The sequence below is a fragment of the Oryctolagus cuniculus genome, chromosome 7 (genome assembly GCF_051225735.1).
Source record: "Oryctolagus cuniculus isolate XC-2025 breed Fujian yellow rabbit chromosome 7, ASM5122573v1, whole genome shotgun sequence".
NCBI classification, from domain to species: Eukaryota; Metazoa; Chordata; class Mammalia; order Lagomorpha; family Leporidae; genus Oryctolagus; species Oryctolagus cuniculus.
In genome coordinates this window covers 140,360,724-140,375,870 of record NC_142873.1, presented here as the reverse complement: position 1 = coordinate 140,375,870, position 15,147 = coordinate 140,360,724, and the positions used below count along the sequence as shown (strand labels likewise).

The window sequence follows — 15,147 nt, the reverse complement described above, 5'->3', positions numbered from 1 at the left end:
CCGGCGCGCTGCGGCTGGCGCACCACGCTGATCCGATGGCAGGAGCCAGGTACTTATCCTGGTCTCCCGTGGGGTGCAGGGCCCAAGCACTTGGGCCATCCTCCACCGCACTCCCTGGCCACAGAAGAGAGCTGGCCTGGAAGAGGGGCAACCGGGACAGAATCCAGCGCCCCGACTGGGACTAGAACTCGGTGTGCTGGCGCCGCAAGGCGGAGGATTAGCCTAGTGAGCCGCGGCGCCAGCTAGATAAATCTTTTAAAAAATAAATAAAACACCACTCATTATGCTGACATCCTATATGAGAGCACCAGTTCTGATTCCAGCTGCTCTGCTTCTGATTCAGTCCCCTGCTAATGTGCTCAAGAAAGCAGCAGATGATGGCCTAAAAACTTAGGTTTCTGCCACCATCTGGGAGATCAGGATAGAGTTCCTGGCTCCTGGCTTTTGCTTAGCCCAAACTTCGCTGTTGCAGCCATTTAGACAGTGAACCAATGGATGGAAGATCTCTCTTTTTCTCTCTGCTTTTTAAATAAATAGATAAACAAATACTTTTTTTTTTAAAGTTTCTGCTTTGGATGCCTGCATCCATGTCAGGGTGCCTGGTTCGAGTCCTGTCTCCTCTACATCCAATCCAGCTTCTTGCTAATGTGCACCCTGGAGGGTAGCAGGTGATGGCTCAAGTACTTGAGTCTCTGCCACCCTCATGGGAGATCTGGCTCAGTTCTGGCTGTTGTGGGCATTTGGGAAGTGAATCAGTTGATGGAAGATCTCTCTCTCTCTCTCTTTTTCTTTCTTTTGTGACTCTCAAATAAAAATGAAAATAAATAAATAAAAGTGGCAGAGGCAGGATTTGAACTGAGATCTCTGGTTCTATTTGTTTGTTTTTTCTTCAGTCTTCCCTTCATTCTCCAGCCATTTATCGAGTATCAAGTAGATGGCAGGCCTTCCACAGTGGCAGGGGACATGAGGCCCAGACTCTGTGTGAAAGATGTTTCCTGTGAGCTGGGGAGGCAGATAGCTCAGCGGACTCCCATTTCGGCATGGTAAGCTCTTCTGGGGGAAGTGTGAGTGGTCACAGAGGGGGCCATTGCTTTGGACTTGCCTTTCTCCTTGGTCCATGGACTCTCAAACTCTCCAAGAGCTTCCCTTCACGTCCTCTTCCCCCAAAGTGAGGAGGATATACACTTGCCCCACCCTGGGGGTGTTAAGGAGAATCGCAGTGGAGACCACACAGCAACCAACAACCCTCTTCTGGGTGGGCATTTATCGCAGCACCCGTCGGGATGCCCAGGTCCCATACCAGAGCACCTGGGTTCCATCCCTGGCGCCAGCTCCTAATTCCAGCCTCCTGCTGATGCAGACCCTGGGAGGTAATGGTGTTGACTCAAGCAGTTGGATCCCTGCCACCCACACAGGAAGCCCGGATTGAGTTCCTGGCTCCCAGCCTCAGCCTTGCCCGGTCCCAGCTTCCTGCTTGGCCCAGTCTCAGTAGCTCCTGGCGTTTGGGAAGTGGATGGGTTCTCTGCCTCTCAAATAATTAAACAAATAAGTCATTTAAAGAACAGAAACAAAAAAAAACACTTTATGTTTTTATTAGTTAAAAAAAATCTCTACAGAAGAAATAGCTCTCAACTGGCCTCTCTCTCTGTCTCTCTGTCTCTCCATCTCCTGGTGAAAGCTGGTGGGGCCTGTTTCTCATCCACTCCTACGCCTGCACTCCCCCCAAGCCTGGGTGCTCTACCTTGGTTGGAATCTGGTGGTCTTCTGGGCTCTGGGCGCCAAAGCCCCAAAGCCAAGATGACTGACACCGGGCATGTAACAGCCTGTGGCATCTGTGTGAAAAAGACATCCGAAAGGAGAGTGAGCACAACTGGGTGGTGAAGTGATGTGTAATCTCTGTTTTGTTCTTTTTACTTATTTGTTTAAATGGTTTTTCCCCTACCATAGACGTATCACCTTTGTAATCAGTAAGAGTGAGGAAGCCAGTGCATCATTCTCGATTTTGATGCTTGTCAGCGGCCCTGCAGGTGTGGCAGGAGGTCCATCAGAAGCGGTGGCAGAGGGGGCTGTGTCTTGGGCATGGTCGGTTCCAGAGAGGTCACTGAGATTGAGAACGAGTCACCCTTTCTGGGGTTGGGGGTTGCTCTGAGCCCAGCTCCTTCCTCGCCCTTTGCTGGTACTTGGGCACATCTCTGTTAATCTTCCAGACTAATTTAGGAGACAAGCTATTTTTTTAAAAAAGATTTATTTATTTCTTTGAAAGGCAGAGTTATAGAGAAGCAGAAGCAAAAAGAGAAGTCTTCCATCCGCTGGTTCACTCGCTAAATGGCCCAATGGCCGTAGCTGCGCCAACCCGAAGCCAGGAGCCAGGAGCATCTTCTGGGTCTCCTATGCGGGTACAAGGGCCCAAGGACTTGGGTCATCTTCTACTGCTTTCCCAGGCCATAGCAGAGAGCTGGATTGGAAGTGGAGCAGCCGCCCATATGGGACGCCGGCACTGAAGGTGGTGGCTTCACCCGCTACGCCACAGCGTTGGTGGTCTCGAGACAAGCTATTATTTCACAAGGAGGAAACCAAGATGAAGAAAGTGAGACACAGAGAGGTTCAATTACTAGCTGAGGAACACACAGCTAGCAAGTGCGGGATGTGACACGAGCTTTCAGCAGGACAGCTAAGATGCTGCTTGGACGCCCGCGTCCTATAGCTAAGTGCCTGGGCTTGAATCCTCGGCTCCCCTTCCCATTCCAGCTTCCTGCTAATGCATATCCTGGGAGGCAGCAGGTGATGGCCCAAGAAATTGGGTCCCTGCCATCCATGTGGGAGACCTAGATGGAGTTCTGGGCTCCTGGCTTTATTCTAGTTCAGCTATAGCTGTTGCAGGCATTTGGGAAGTGAACCAATAGATGGAAGATTTCTGTCTTTGTCTTAGTCTGCCTTTCAAATCAAAATTTTAAAATGAAAATTAAAAAGAAAAGAAAGTGAAGGCGGCAGGATTTGAATCCAGATCTGAGTCACTGCATAGTCAGTACTTTTAACCTCTGGCCCTAAAGGCCCTTCCAGTCATGAGGTGTTTATGGATTCCCAGCATGTCAGACAAAGGCATTCTGGAACCATCTAGGCCACTCAGCGAGGTGAAGAGCATCGCCCCATTTTCCAGATGAGAAAATCAAGGCCAGAGAGAGGACTTGCTCAGTGTAGCCAGCTGAGAGGCAGTGCATTCCTTCTACAACCCAGGGCTACTTTCTCTCTGTGGGCAACCCTCCTCCATCAGCTACCTCCTGCCAACTAGTGAGGCTTCCTTCTCGAAACAAATGACTCAGGTAAATTGCTGGCTGGACTTCCCCTTTTGCAAGATACCGGAAGTCTGTGCTGCTTGTGGGTGAACAATTTGAGGTCAGTTATAAAGTGGGTGGGGCCACATAGAGGATTGGGTTCCACAGACGGCAGGGCTCCCTGCCACCTGTGCTACCACACCTAGCTGAGGGTCATGTCTGTGTGTCTGCCAAGTCAGGCTCCAAGTCCCACCCCCAAGGGCTGGCTACGTTGTTAGGTATTTAGAAAAACAAACCCAAAAGAATGGGTATTCAGTGCAGTGGTTAAGATACTGATTAGGGGCCGGCGCCGTGGCTCACTAGGCTAATCCTCCGCCTTGCGGCGCCGGCACACCGGGTTCTAGCCCCAGTCGGGGCAACGGATTCTGTCCCGGTTGCCCCTCTTCCAGGCCAGCTCTCTTCTGTGGCCAGGGAGTGTGGTGGAGGATGGCCCGAGTGCTTGGGCCCTGCACCCCATGGGAGACCAGGATAAGCACCTGGCTCCTGGCTTCGGATCAGCACGGTGCGCCGGCCGCAGTGCGCCAGCCGCAGTGGCCATTGGAGGGTGAACCAACAGCAAGGGAAGACCTTTCTCTCTGTCTCACTGTCCACTCTGCCTTCAAAAAAAAAAAAAAAACTATTTAAAAAAAAAAAAAGATACTGATTAGGATGCCTGTATCCCACATCTGAATGCTTGGGTTCCTGTCTCAACTCCACTCTTTTTTTTTTTTTTTTTAAAGATTTATTTATTTATTTATTTATTTGAGAAGCAGCGTTACAGAAAAAGGGAGAGAGACAAAGAGACAGGTCTTCCATCTGCTGGTTCACTTCCATAATGGCTGGAGCTGGGCCGATTGGAAGCCGGCAACCAGGAGCTTCCTCTGGGTCTCCCACCACATGGGTGCAGGGGCCCAAGCACTTGGGGCATCTTCCTCTGCTTTCCCAGGCTATCAGCAGGGAGTTGGATTGGAAGTGGGGGAGCTGGGCCTCAAAGCAGCACCCATATAGGATGCCGGCACTGCAGGCAGAGGGTTAACCTACCACACCACAATGCTGGCTTCAGCTCCACTTTTTTTAAAAAATATTTATTTTATTTATTTGAAAGGTAGAGTTAGAGAGTGGGAGATAGAGATAGAGATAGAGACAGAGATAGAGATAGAGATAGAGAGAGAGAGAGAGAGAGAGAGAGAGAGAGAGAGAGAAAGTCTTCCATCCACTGGTTCATTCCCCAGATGGCTGCTGATCCGAAGCCAGGAGCCTGGAAGCTTCTTCCAAGTCTCTTACATGGGTGCAGGGCCCAAGCACTTGGCCATTTCTGCTGCTTTCCCAGGTCCATTATCAGGGAGCTGGAAGGGAAGTGGAGCAGCTGGGACTGGAACTTAGCAGGCTTAGCCTGCTACATATGCCACAGCGCTGGCCCCTCAGCTCCACTTCTGATTTCAACTTCCTGCTGATGCACATCCTGGGAGGCAGCAGGTGATGGTTTAAGCAGTTGTGTCCCTGCCACCCCCATGCAAGCCCTAGAGTGAGTTCTGGCTGTCCCAGTCCTGGCTGTTTTGGACATTTGGGGCATGAACCAGCACATGGGGTATCTCTGTTTCTCTGCCTTTCAAATAAAATAAAATTTTAAAAAAGAACCCACAAGGAGGGGAGGGGATGTCCCCTTCATAATAATAACTGACAAGTGGGGCCGGTGCTGTGGTGTACCGCGCAAGACCACTGCCTGTGACACTGGCATCCCAAGTAGGCACCGGTTTGACTCCCAGCTGCTCCACTTCTGATCCAGCTCCCTGCTAATGGGCCTGGGAAAGCAGCAGCAGATGGCCCAAGTACTTGGGCCTCTGCACCCACGTGGGGAACCTGGAAGAAGCTCCTGGCTCCTGGCTTTGGCCCGGCCCAGCCCTGGCCATTGAGGCCATTTGAGGAGTGAACCAGCAGATGGAAGATATCTCTCTTTCTCTCTGTCTGTCTCTTTCTCTGTCTCTCTCTGCCTCTCCTTCTCTGTGACTCTTTCAAATAAATGAATAAATCCTAAAAAAAAAGAACCTGACAGTTATTTAATGTTTATGGCGCAGTGATCTTTCTACCGTGCACGGTGCTACGCGGCTGACCTGGGGAGCACACATGAGCCCTGTAACAAGCCTAGGAAGAAGGTTCTGCGGCTCTGGGGCTCAATAACACTAGCTGCAAATCACAGCCACGCGGCTTCCCGGCTCTGTGTCCTCAGGGAAACTATTTACATTCATGCAGCAGATATTTTTAGCACCTACTCCATGCCACACACTGTTCGCCTGAACAGAATAAAGACGCCTGCTCTCTGGCGGGGCCCTCAGTCTATAAATGGGAGCAGATGCATTGTAAACATGCAGAAATGACATTACTAAGTGATAAGGGAAAGAGTGAGGAGGCGGGGAGGGGAGGAGGGAGGCTGGGAAGCGAAATCCGGTGCAGAGAGGGTCTCCCTGAGAAGGTGGTGCTTACACAGAACCCCGAGGAGGTGAGGGAGTGCGCCAGGTGTGTATACACACACACACACATTCAAAGGGGAGAGGGGGCAGGGGGAGCTCACTCGCATCAGCATCACCTCCAATGCCTCTAAGGCCTGGTTGCTCTCCAGGTATCTGCTGAGGTCTTCCACGTGGGTCAGGGTCCCACTAGTTGAACCATTATCCGCTGCTTCTCAGGGTCTGCATTTGCAGGAAGCCAGGCTCAGGAGTGGGAGCCTTGTATCAAAGATAGACACTCCAGTGTGGGGTGCAGGCGCCTTAACCCCCTTTTTAAAAATATTTATTTATTTACTTGAAAATGAGAGTTATATACAGAGAGAAGGAGAAGCAGAGAGAGACAGAGAAAGAGACGGAGAGAGGTCTTCCACCTGCTGGTTCACTGACCAGTTGGCCACAACAGCTGGAGCTGGGGCTGATCTGAAGCCCGGAGCCAGGAGATTTTCTGGGTCTCCCACACGGGTGCAGGGGCCCAAGGACTTGGGCCATCTTCTACTGCTTTCCCAGGCCATAGCAGAGAACTGGTTCAGAAGTGGAGCAACCAGGACTTGAACCAGTGCCTACATGGGATGCCAGCATTGCAGGCGGCGGCTTTACCCGCTATGCCACAGTGCCAGCCCCTTAACCCCATTTTTCAGATGAGGAAACCAGCTGAGAGAGGCAGAGCAGTCTGACCAAGGTCACACAGCCAGTGAGTGCCAGCGCCGGGGTTCACACCCAAGTGTGATTCCACACTGCTCTCCCAAGGTGCCTCCCCAATGGTCACTGAAAGGTCTTTCCTCCAGTAGTGCTGCAGGCTGTGGTGAGGGACCATGGCTTAGTTCTGTGTGGAGAGAAAGAATCACGTGACACTGGTCCCTAAGCCACAATGACAGAGCAGTCTGGGTTGCCTGGGAGAGTGCCAGGACCCAGGGGAGAACTGGCAGTACCTTGCCAGGGTCACAGCTTCCTCACCAGAAGCCCTCCTCCCTTCTGTTTCTTAGATCAGAGACATCTTGTCACCGAGGTCTAGGCTCGGCTGTCACTGGGTGGCCTGTTTCCCATGGAAATGAAGAGATAGAAAACATCTGGGTTGGCTGCAGTTGCCAGGCAACGCCCAGCCACTCACACACCCGGCTGTCTGCCATTGCCGGAGTCGCGCGGGTCTGAGGCCTGGAGACGTTAGCTCTGGTTCTTGTTTGCTGCGTCATCTGCAGCCTCAGTTTCCCATCTGTTGTCTCAAGAGCCATCGGACGGCGTGAGTGAGTAGACACCAGGGGGTCAGAAGATGGGTGGAAGCAGGGCACAAAGGCCCGGAGGCAGGTCATGGGTGACACACGGGTGACAGAAGGCCCAGTCCTCCCGTCCTTTGTGTTCTAGGCTTACCCTGGTCCCATGCTTACGCGCTAAGGACCAGGGACATTTCCTTTCCCACCCTAAGCTAACTGGGGCCACCCAGAGTCCACCCCAGGCCCACTCTTGCAGCCCACATTCCGGGAATTGTCCTCATACCCACAAGTCAGTGCAGCCACCGCCTACCCCACAGCCTCTTTCCTGGGGGAAGTTTCCCTAGTTCCTGCTCCAGTCAAGCCACCCAGCTGTGGGTGTTCCCCTGGACACCCATCAGAGGATCTTCTGACGCTGTCTGTGGAGACTGACTGAGGGTAACCCCTGAGGCTGCTGCTGGGGATGGTGGTGGGTGTTCCGAAGCCATCAGCAGTGTTGACACGTCCCATTTCACATCCATCGCAGACTGTAATGACAGCAGCTGCCCCTGGCTGGGCCTAGCGCAGCACCACATCCTTTATGTCCATGAGCTCATTTAATCCCCGTTTGATCCAGACAGACGGGGATGAAGGCCACTATTGTGCAAATGAGAAGAGAGAGCCCCAGAGAGGAGAAGTGATTCGCCCAAGATCTCAGGAGCCGGGGGAGGCAGGACTCACACCCAGGTCACAGCCTTGGTTGTAACCACAACAGTGGGTTGCTTCCCCACAGTCCCATCAGAGAATAAATATCCTAGCTGGAGAGGCTCAGCATGTTCCCGGCCCCCAGGTCACAGACAAGTTGAGCCAGAGAGAAGACGTGGCTGGCCCGGGTCACAGAGCAGGTCAATGGCAGAGCAGATTCTGGGACCGTTCCCCCGGAAGTTCCACCACGCCATTCCAGACAACAAAAGTTCCCCAGGCAGAAGCGGGGGATGAACAAGAAACCCCGTCTTACGAAATCCCCAGCATTTCTTAAGAAGTGGAATAGTGCATAGGGCTCACAGACAAGGATGCCCCAGAGGTCCTCGGGGCTGCACACGTCACCCTTGGGCCTCAACTCCAGCCACTTGGTGGGGTGTCAAGTCCTCTCTCTCAGGTGTCCTCTTGGCTAAGCCCCACCAGTTCTCCGGTGTCAGTTCAATGTCACTTCCCCTGGGAAGGTATTTACGAGTTCTCCCCACCGTAGATTCTCACAGCCCCAGCTCTTTTCCACAGTGGCCCTGACACTGCTTGCTCCACGGACACCTCTCAGAGGCACGTTGTTTAAACAGCAGCTTTAGAATTTACCCTCAGGGCCGGTGCTGTGGTGTAGCAGGTGAAGCTGCCGCCTGCAATGCCAGCATCCCCTGTGGGTAATGGTTCAAGTCCTGACTGCTCCACTTCCGCTCCAGCTCCCTGCTGATGGCCTGGGAAAGCAGTGAAAGATGACCCAAGTCCTTGGGCCCCTGTACCCATGTGGGAGATCCAGAAGAAGCTCCTGGCTCCTGGCTTCAGCCTGGCCCAGTCCTGGCTGTTGTGGCCATTTGGGAAGTAAACCAGCAGATGGAAGACTCTCTCTCTCTGTCTCTCATTCTCTCTCTGTGACTCTGCCTTCCAAATACATGAAATAAATCTTTTTTTCAAATAACTTATCTTCCACCTGCTCACCCCCAAAGATGGCACCCCGGAATTCCCAGAATGTGATATTATCATCACAGAAATGAAATCAGGCTTTCAACAAGCGCTAATCAATAAATGGTTGATATAAAAGCATTCAGAAGTCACCCCGGTACACTCTCGGACCAGCTTCAATTTGTCCTAGAGCAGCCTCAATGCCCAGATATCTCAAGACAGCCTTTCCTTGAGTACATTCTTTCACTCTAGGTCATTAGTTCTTAGAATGTAAAAGAATTATTGTGCAGTATGTAACGGCTTTGACTGTATTTTGAATAATATGACCTTTCCACCGGTTGACTTATTTTATTTCCCTTTATGTATTTGAAAGGCAGAGGAAGGGAGAGAGAGAGAGAGATCTGTCATCTGTTGGTTTACTCCCTAAATGCCCACACAGCTGGGGCTGGGCCAGACCGAAGCTGGGAGCCTGGAACTCCATCTGGGTGGCAGGGACCCAAGGACCTGAGCCATCACCTGCTGCCTGCAAAAGATGCACGTTTAGCAGGAAGCTGGATTGGGAGTAGAGCCAGGACTCGGGCCCGGGCACAGTGATGTGGGATGTGGGTGTCCCAGGCAGCTTCTTCACTCCCTCCTGACTGCTGAGTTTAAGACTAACCCCCACAGAGATACCTTGCTATGATTATGAACGTGAAATAATATACACTCCTGTACACTATCCGCCTTCCCCCACTGGAAGCCATGAGAACCTGGCACATCTCTATATCCACACCCAGCCCCGTGCCAGGCAGAGAGCAGGTACTCGGTGTTTGTTGAAGGAATAAATCACAGGGTTTCCTTGTGCAATTAAGACCAGAAGTGGTCTCTGTGGGTCCCAGTGGCTACAGGTGCTCTCACTCTCAGAGACTAGAAGCCACAGATTCACTTCCTCTGCACCTGCTCCCTGCGTGCCCAAGGCCAGAAGCAGCGTGGATGCGCACGTGGATGGGCGTGTATTTATTTACTCACACACTGTGTGAAAACAAGAGACCACTTTCTATTTTTGGCCATCGCATCTGTATCAGTTCCACAAACTGCCACAAACTTGCTGGTGTAGCACAACACAGTTTTGGGATCTGACAGCTCGTGTTTCTGAAGTCTGAGGCCTAAAATCAAGACATGCTCTGGGCTGCATGCCCGTGGAGAGGCGGGGAGGATCTGTTTCTGTGACTTTTCCAGTTCTTAGAGCTGCCTTCCTTGGCTCCTGGTCCTCTCCTCCATCTTCAAAGCCAGCAGTGTGGCATCCTTGAATCCCTCTGCTCTGTCTTCACATGCTGTCTTCTCTGTTGCAAGGATGCTTGTGATTCCATCAAGTCTCCCAGTTAATAATCCAGAATGATCTTAACCACTGTGCTACAGGCATTAGGCCTTGGAATTTTTAAAAAAGATTTACTTATTTATTTGAAAGACAGAGCGAGAGCGAGAGAGCGAGAGCGAGAGACATCAATCTTCCATCTGATGGTTCACTCTTCAAATGGCTACAACAGACAGGGCTGAGTCAGTTTAAGCCAGGAGCCCAGAACTCCATCTGGGTCTCCCATATGGATGGCGGGGTCCAAGCACTTGGGCCATCTTCCACTGTCTTCCCAGGCACATAGTAGGGGGCTAGGTCAGAAGTCTAGCAGACAGGACTTAAACTGGCACTCTGATACGGGATGCCAGAGTTGCAAACAGTGGCTTAACCCGCAGTACCACAACTGGAACTGGTCCCTCCCTGGAATTTTTTTTTTTTTTTGACAGGCAGAGTGGACAGTGAGAGAGAGAGAGAGACAGAAAGGTCTTCCTTTGCCGTTGGTTCACCCTCCAATGGCCGCCGCGGCCGGCGCGCTGCGGCCAGCGCACCGCGTTGATCCGATGGCAGGAGCCAGGAGCCAGGTGCTTTTCCTGGTCTCCCATGGGGTGCAGGGCCCAAGCACCTGGGCCATCCTCCACTGCATTCCCTGGCCACAGCAGAGAGCTGGCCTGGAAGAGGGGCAACCGGGACAGAATCCGGCGCCCCGACCGGGACTAGAACCCGGTGTGCCGGCGCCGCTAGGCGGAGGATTAGCCTAGTGAGCCGCGGCGCCGGCCCCTGCCTGGAATTTTTAAGCAAGTGTTATTTGTGTGTTGAATTAAACTAAAAATTCTGATTAGTCACAAGATCAGCAATTAGTTTTTGCTAATCAGAATGTGAAGAGGGGTCGGCTTTGTGGCACAGTGAGTGAAGCCTCGGTTTGCAACTCTGGCATCCCAGATTGGAATGCCAGTTCAAGTCTGGGCTGTTCCACTTCTGATCCAGCTCCGTGATAATGCACTTGGGAAAGCAGCAGAAGATGGACCACGTCCTTGGGCCCCTACCGCCCATGTGGGAGAGTTCTAGCCTCCTGGCTTTGGCCTAAGCTCTGGCTGCCATGGCCATTTTGGGAATGAACAAGCAAATGGACGATTCTTTTTCTTTCCTTCTTTCCTCCCTCCCTCCCTCCCTCCCTTCCTTCTTCCTCTTTCTTTCTCTCTCTCTCTCTCTCTCTGCCTTTCAAACAAATAAGTAAATAAACAAATAAATATTTTAAAAAAAAGATGACAAGGGAGAAGAAAATGGATTCATTAAGGTTACAGAAACTCCTGCCCCAGTCTTATTCAGAGACCAAACTGTTTTATTCTGATTTTATGTCTGAAGACACATTTGCAAGTTTTATCGTTACCAATTTACCAATTTTGATTTCTACTTACCAGTGAACTGAGGAAAAGAATGGTTTTGGTTAAGTATGAACTCTAGAGTCAGAAAGACTTGCATCCAAACCTTGGCTCTGTCATTTTGCCTTTTTTTTTTTTTTTTTTAAGATTCATTCATATGGGGCTGGCGCTGTGGCGCAGTGGGTTAATACCCACAGGCATCCCATATGGGCGCTGGTTCTAGTCCCGGCTGCTCCTCTTCCAATCCAGCTCTCTGCTATGGCCTGGGAAAGCAGTAGAAGATGGCCCAGGTACTTGGGCCCCTGCACCCATGTGGGAGACCTGGAGGAAGCTCCTGGCTCCTGGCTCCTGGCTTCAGATCAGCGCAGCTCCGACCATTGCAGGCTATTGAGGAATGAACCATTCAGATGGAAGACCTCTCTCTTTGCCTCTCTTCTCTCTGTGTAATTCTGACTTTCAAATAAATAAATAAAAAAATTCATTCATTTATTTGAAAAGCAGAGCTCTGCCACTTAGCTGTAAACAGTAATTTTTACCTCTGTGAGGCACCTCAGATGATGTTTTTTCCTGGTTTGCTTATTTTTGGTTTGTAAAACCGAGATGGCAACAGAACTTCTATTGTAAGGTGGTTGTCATGGGTGGGTGGGTGGGAGCAGGAGGGGGTGGGGCAGCAGTTGAGATGCTGGTTGGGACCTCAGCTCAGCACCCCACATCAGAGGGCCTGGTTCAAGCCCCAGCGCCTCTGCTTTCAGTGCAGCTTCCTGCCGATGTGCTCCCGAGAGTCAGCAGGTGATGGCTCAAATGTCTGGGTTCCTGCCGCACATCCGTGGGACCTGGGCAGAGTTCTATGCTCCTGGCTTTGGACTGACTGAGCCTTGCCTGTTGCAGGCATTTAGGAGGTGAATCAATAGACAGAAAAATAAATAATAGATAAATAAAAATTGGGGGCAGGTGTTGTGCTGTCATGGTTTAGGTCATTGCTTGAGAATCCTGGGTCTTGCACTTCTAACCCAGCTTCCTGCTGATGCATCTGGGAAGGCAGCGGATGATGGCCTAAGGACTTGAGCCCCTGCCACCCATGTGGGAGACCAGGGTGGAGTTCCTGGCTCCTGGCTTTGGCTTGGTTCAGCCCAGGTTGTTGTGGACATTTGGGAGTAAACCAGTGGATGAAAGATCTCTTTTTCTCTGTCTCTCCCTCTCTCTCTGTCACTCTTTCACATAAATAAAAATAAATAAATCTTTAAAGATTTGATTGTGGTTGTGACAAATCAGTTAGGTAATATATATTGTGGTTCTCAAAATGTGGTCTCCAGACCAATAGTATTAACTACCTGTGAATTAGTCCCACCCTCAAAATCTTGAATCATGCCCCAGGGACATGTTACAACACACCTGCCAGGGAATTCTGGAAACCCCTGGTGTGGTTGTAATGTGCTGGAGTTAGAGCCTGATACACAATAAGCACTCAACAAGTGGTTTTAGCTGTCATCATTGTTGTTTGTTCTAGCACATTCCCCTTGAGTTGGATAGTATCTTTCCTCCCTCATGTCCTACAAATGCTGTATGTATTAGGATGGTCTGCTAACGCCGTCTCCCATCCACCCATCTGCCCTTTAATGAGGCAGAATCTTCTAGAAGTTGGGAGCTCACTGTCTGTCCTGGCAGGTTAAGCCCCAGGTCAAGTCCTGCCCATGCCCTTGTGCCAGCCGTGCATGCACTGGTAGGGCCTTCCCCAGGGGCCTCTGCTCCACCAGCCCCCCGCTGTGTGTAGTTTAGGTCTCTCCCAAGCTTCAGGACAGTTCTCCTGTATGCCTGAGCCTCGGGTGAGGCCTGACCAGCAGGGAGGGTTCCTTCTCTAAGTGGAGGCTGTGTTTCAACTTGTTTGCCTGGTGTTTTGGCAGCCGCCCCTGCTGACTCACTCTGGTCTGAGGTCAACCAAAAGCCCCAGGCCTTTTTCTCAGGAACTGCTGGGTGCTCTGGTTGGGCGGGTCACCCCAGGCCTTGACGTGTAGGACTCATTTCTTAAAAATAACATTACTTTCAAATTATAAAAGTGATACAAGCTTTTTTTTTTTTTTTTTTTTTTTTGGTGATACATACTTGATACAGTAAGTTTGGAAAACAAAAAGAGAAAAAGCTCACTCACTGTAATGGTAATTTAAAAATTGATTTCAAAAATGATCCTACATTTCTGTACTCAAGAAGAAAACCCACAAGCAGCAATTTCTATTTCTGGGAGTAGAAACGAATAAGAGAAAGCAAAACAATGTACACTAAGGATAATTGTGAATTCTAACATATATGGTACCTCTTGTCTGGTAATTCAGAGGTCAAAATCACAACATGAGCTCATGCCCCAGAGACTTCCACAGTCAATGTTTTGGGTATAGCTCTTGGGATTTTACAGTAAGCATTGTCTTGTTTTTAGGTTTGTCTTTATTTATTTTCATTTTATTTGAAAGGCAGTGAGAAAGAGAGGCAGATCTTTCAACCAACGAGTTTTCTGATCTTACTCCTCCAATGCCTGCAACAGCCAGGGCTGGGCCAGGATGAAGCCAAGAGCCCACAACCTCATCCAGGTCTCCCACGTGGGTGGCAGCCACCTGAGTACTTGAGCCATCACCCACTACCTCCCCAGGTGCATGTCGGCAGATGCTGGGTTGGAAGCAGAGGAGCTGGAACAGGAACCGGGCGCTCCATTACCTTCAGCTTACCCCTGCGCCGCAGCACCTGCCCTGCCCGTCTTTCTACCACATCATCAGACACACACTGCTGGGCCCCACTACACTCTAAGCTCCACCTTGCTTAGCGCGGTGGACACGTACGGTGTGACCTTATGTGGTTGTAGGATTGTAGAGTGAGAGCCAGAGTCGGCAGCTGGATAAGAATTTGTTGAAGGAATGAATGAGCAAACCTCGGTGAGACTGAATGCTTGCAGGGATGTACGTGTGTGAGCCGGTCGATAAAGCAGCCGTCGCCTGCCAGCCCAGGCCTCTTCCAGCGCCTTATCGGGCATGGGGGCGGGGCTCCTGCGTGATCGAGCTGGGTCCAGAGGCCCCACTCCTTACTTCCGGAGCGTCTGGGGGCGGGGCTTTTCGAGACCTAGGGTGAAGGGAGCCTCAGGTGCTGGGGCAGAGCGGGAGGGGTTGCAGGCTTGCCCCCTAGGCCGGGATCCCGACCCCCACTCAGCTAAGCTGGTTTCCAGCTATGGTTGCACAAACTTGGCTCCCTCAGCCAGCGGCCCTCTCGCGGAGGCAGCAGCCGGCATGCAGCTGAGTCCAGGTCCCTTCCTGGCAGGTGCTCCTGCAGCCAGACCTGACCCCAGCTGTTTAGCTGCTTGCTGTGTGACCTTGGCCAGCACCGGTCTCCTCCTGCAGCCTCAGTTTCCCGCGATTGGAAGAAGTCTTAACTGCCTCCCAGGCAACCTCCAAAAAAGTCTGCGAAGGCGAAGCAAAAACGAAACCCTGAAATCCAGTACCTTTCTGAGTCCACTGAGCAGCCCCTCATGTGGCGCCGAAGGCTCAGAGAGAGAAAAGCTGTTCCCAGCCCAGTCTTCAGTTTCTGTACCCGGAAAACAAGGCGCTGGTACTCAGCATCTCCAACCTCCCGGCCCCTCTGAGGCTTCGGCCAGCTGTTGTATGCAAAGTGCCTGGCAGGGCTTGGGAGCAAGTCACTCTCCCTCTCAGAGGCCTAGCTTCAGGCCCAGCCCTTCCAGAACCCAACAGCCCCCCCCCATCTGTGGCTGCGGCTGAGATGGGAGGG

At 51.4% G+C, this 15,147-nt stretch overlaps 1 long non-coding RNA gene across 1 annotated transcript; it reads right to left on the bottom strand.

The window, feature by feature from the left end:
• Nucleotides 1–2,228: 2,228 nt before the first annotated feature.
• On the bottom strand, nt 2,229–15,108 carry LOC138850686 (uncharacterized). Its single transcript, XR_011390791.2, has 2 exons — nt 14,864–15,108; nt 2,229–2,551 (listed from the first exon to the last, which is right to left on the bottom strand). It is a non-coding gene; the product is annotated as an uncharacterized LOC138850686 (long non-coding RNA).
• Nucleotides 15,109–15,147: the final 39 nt, after the last annotated feature.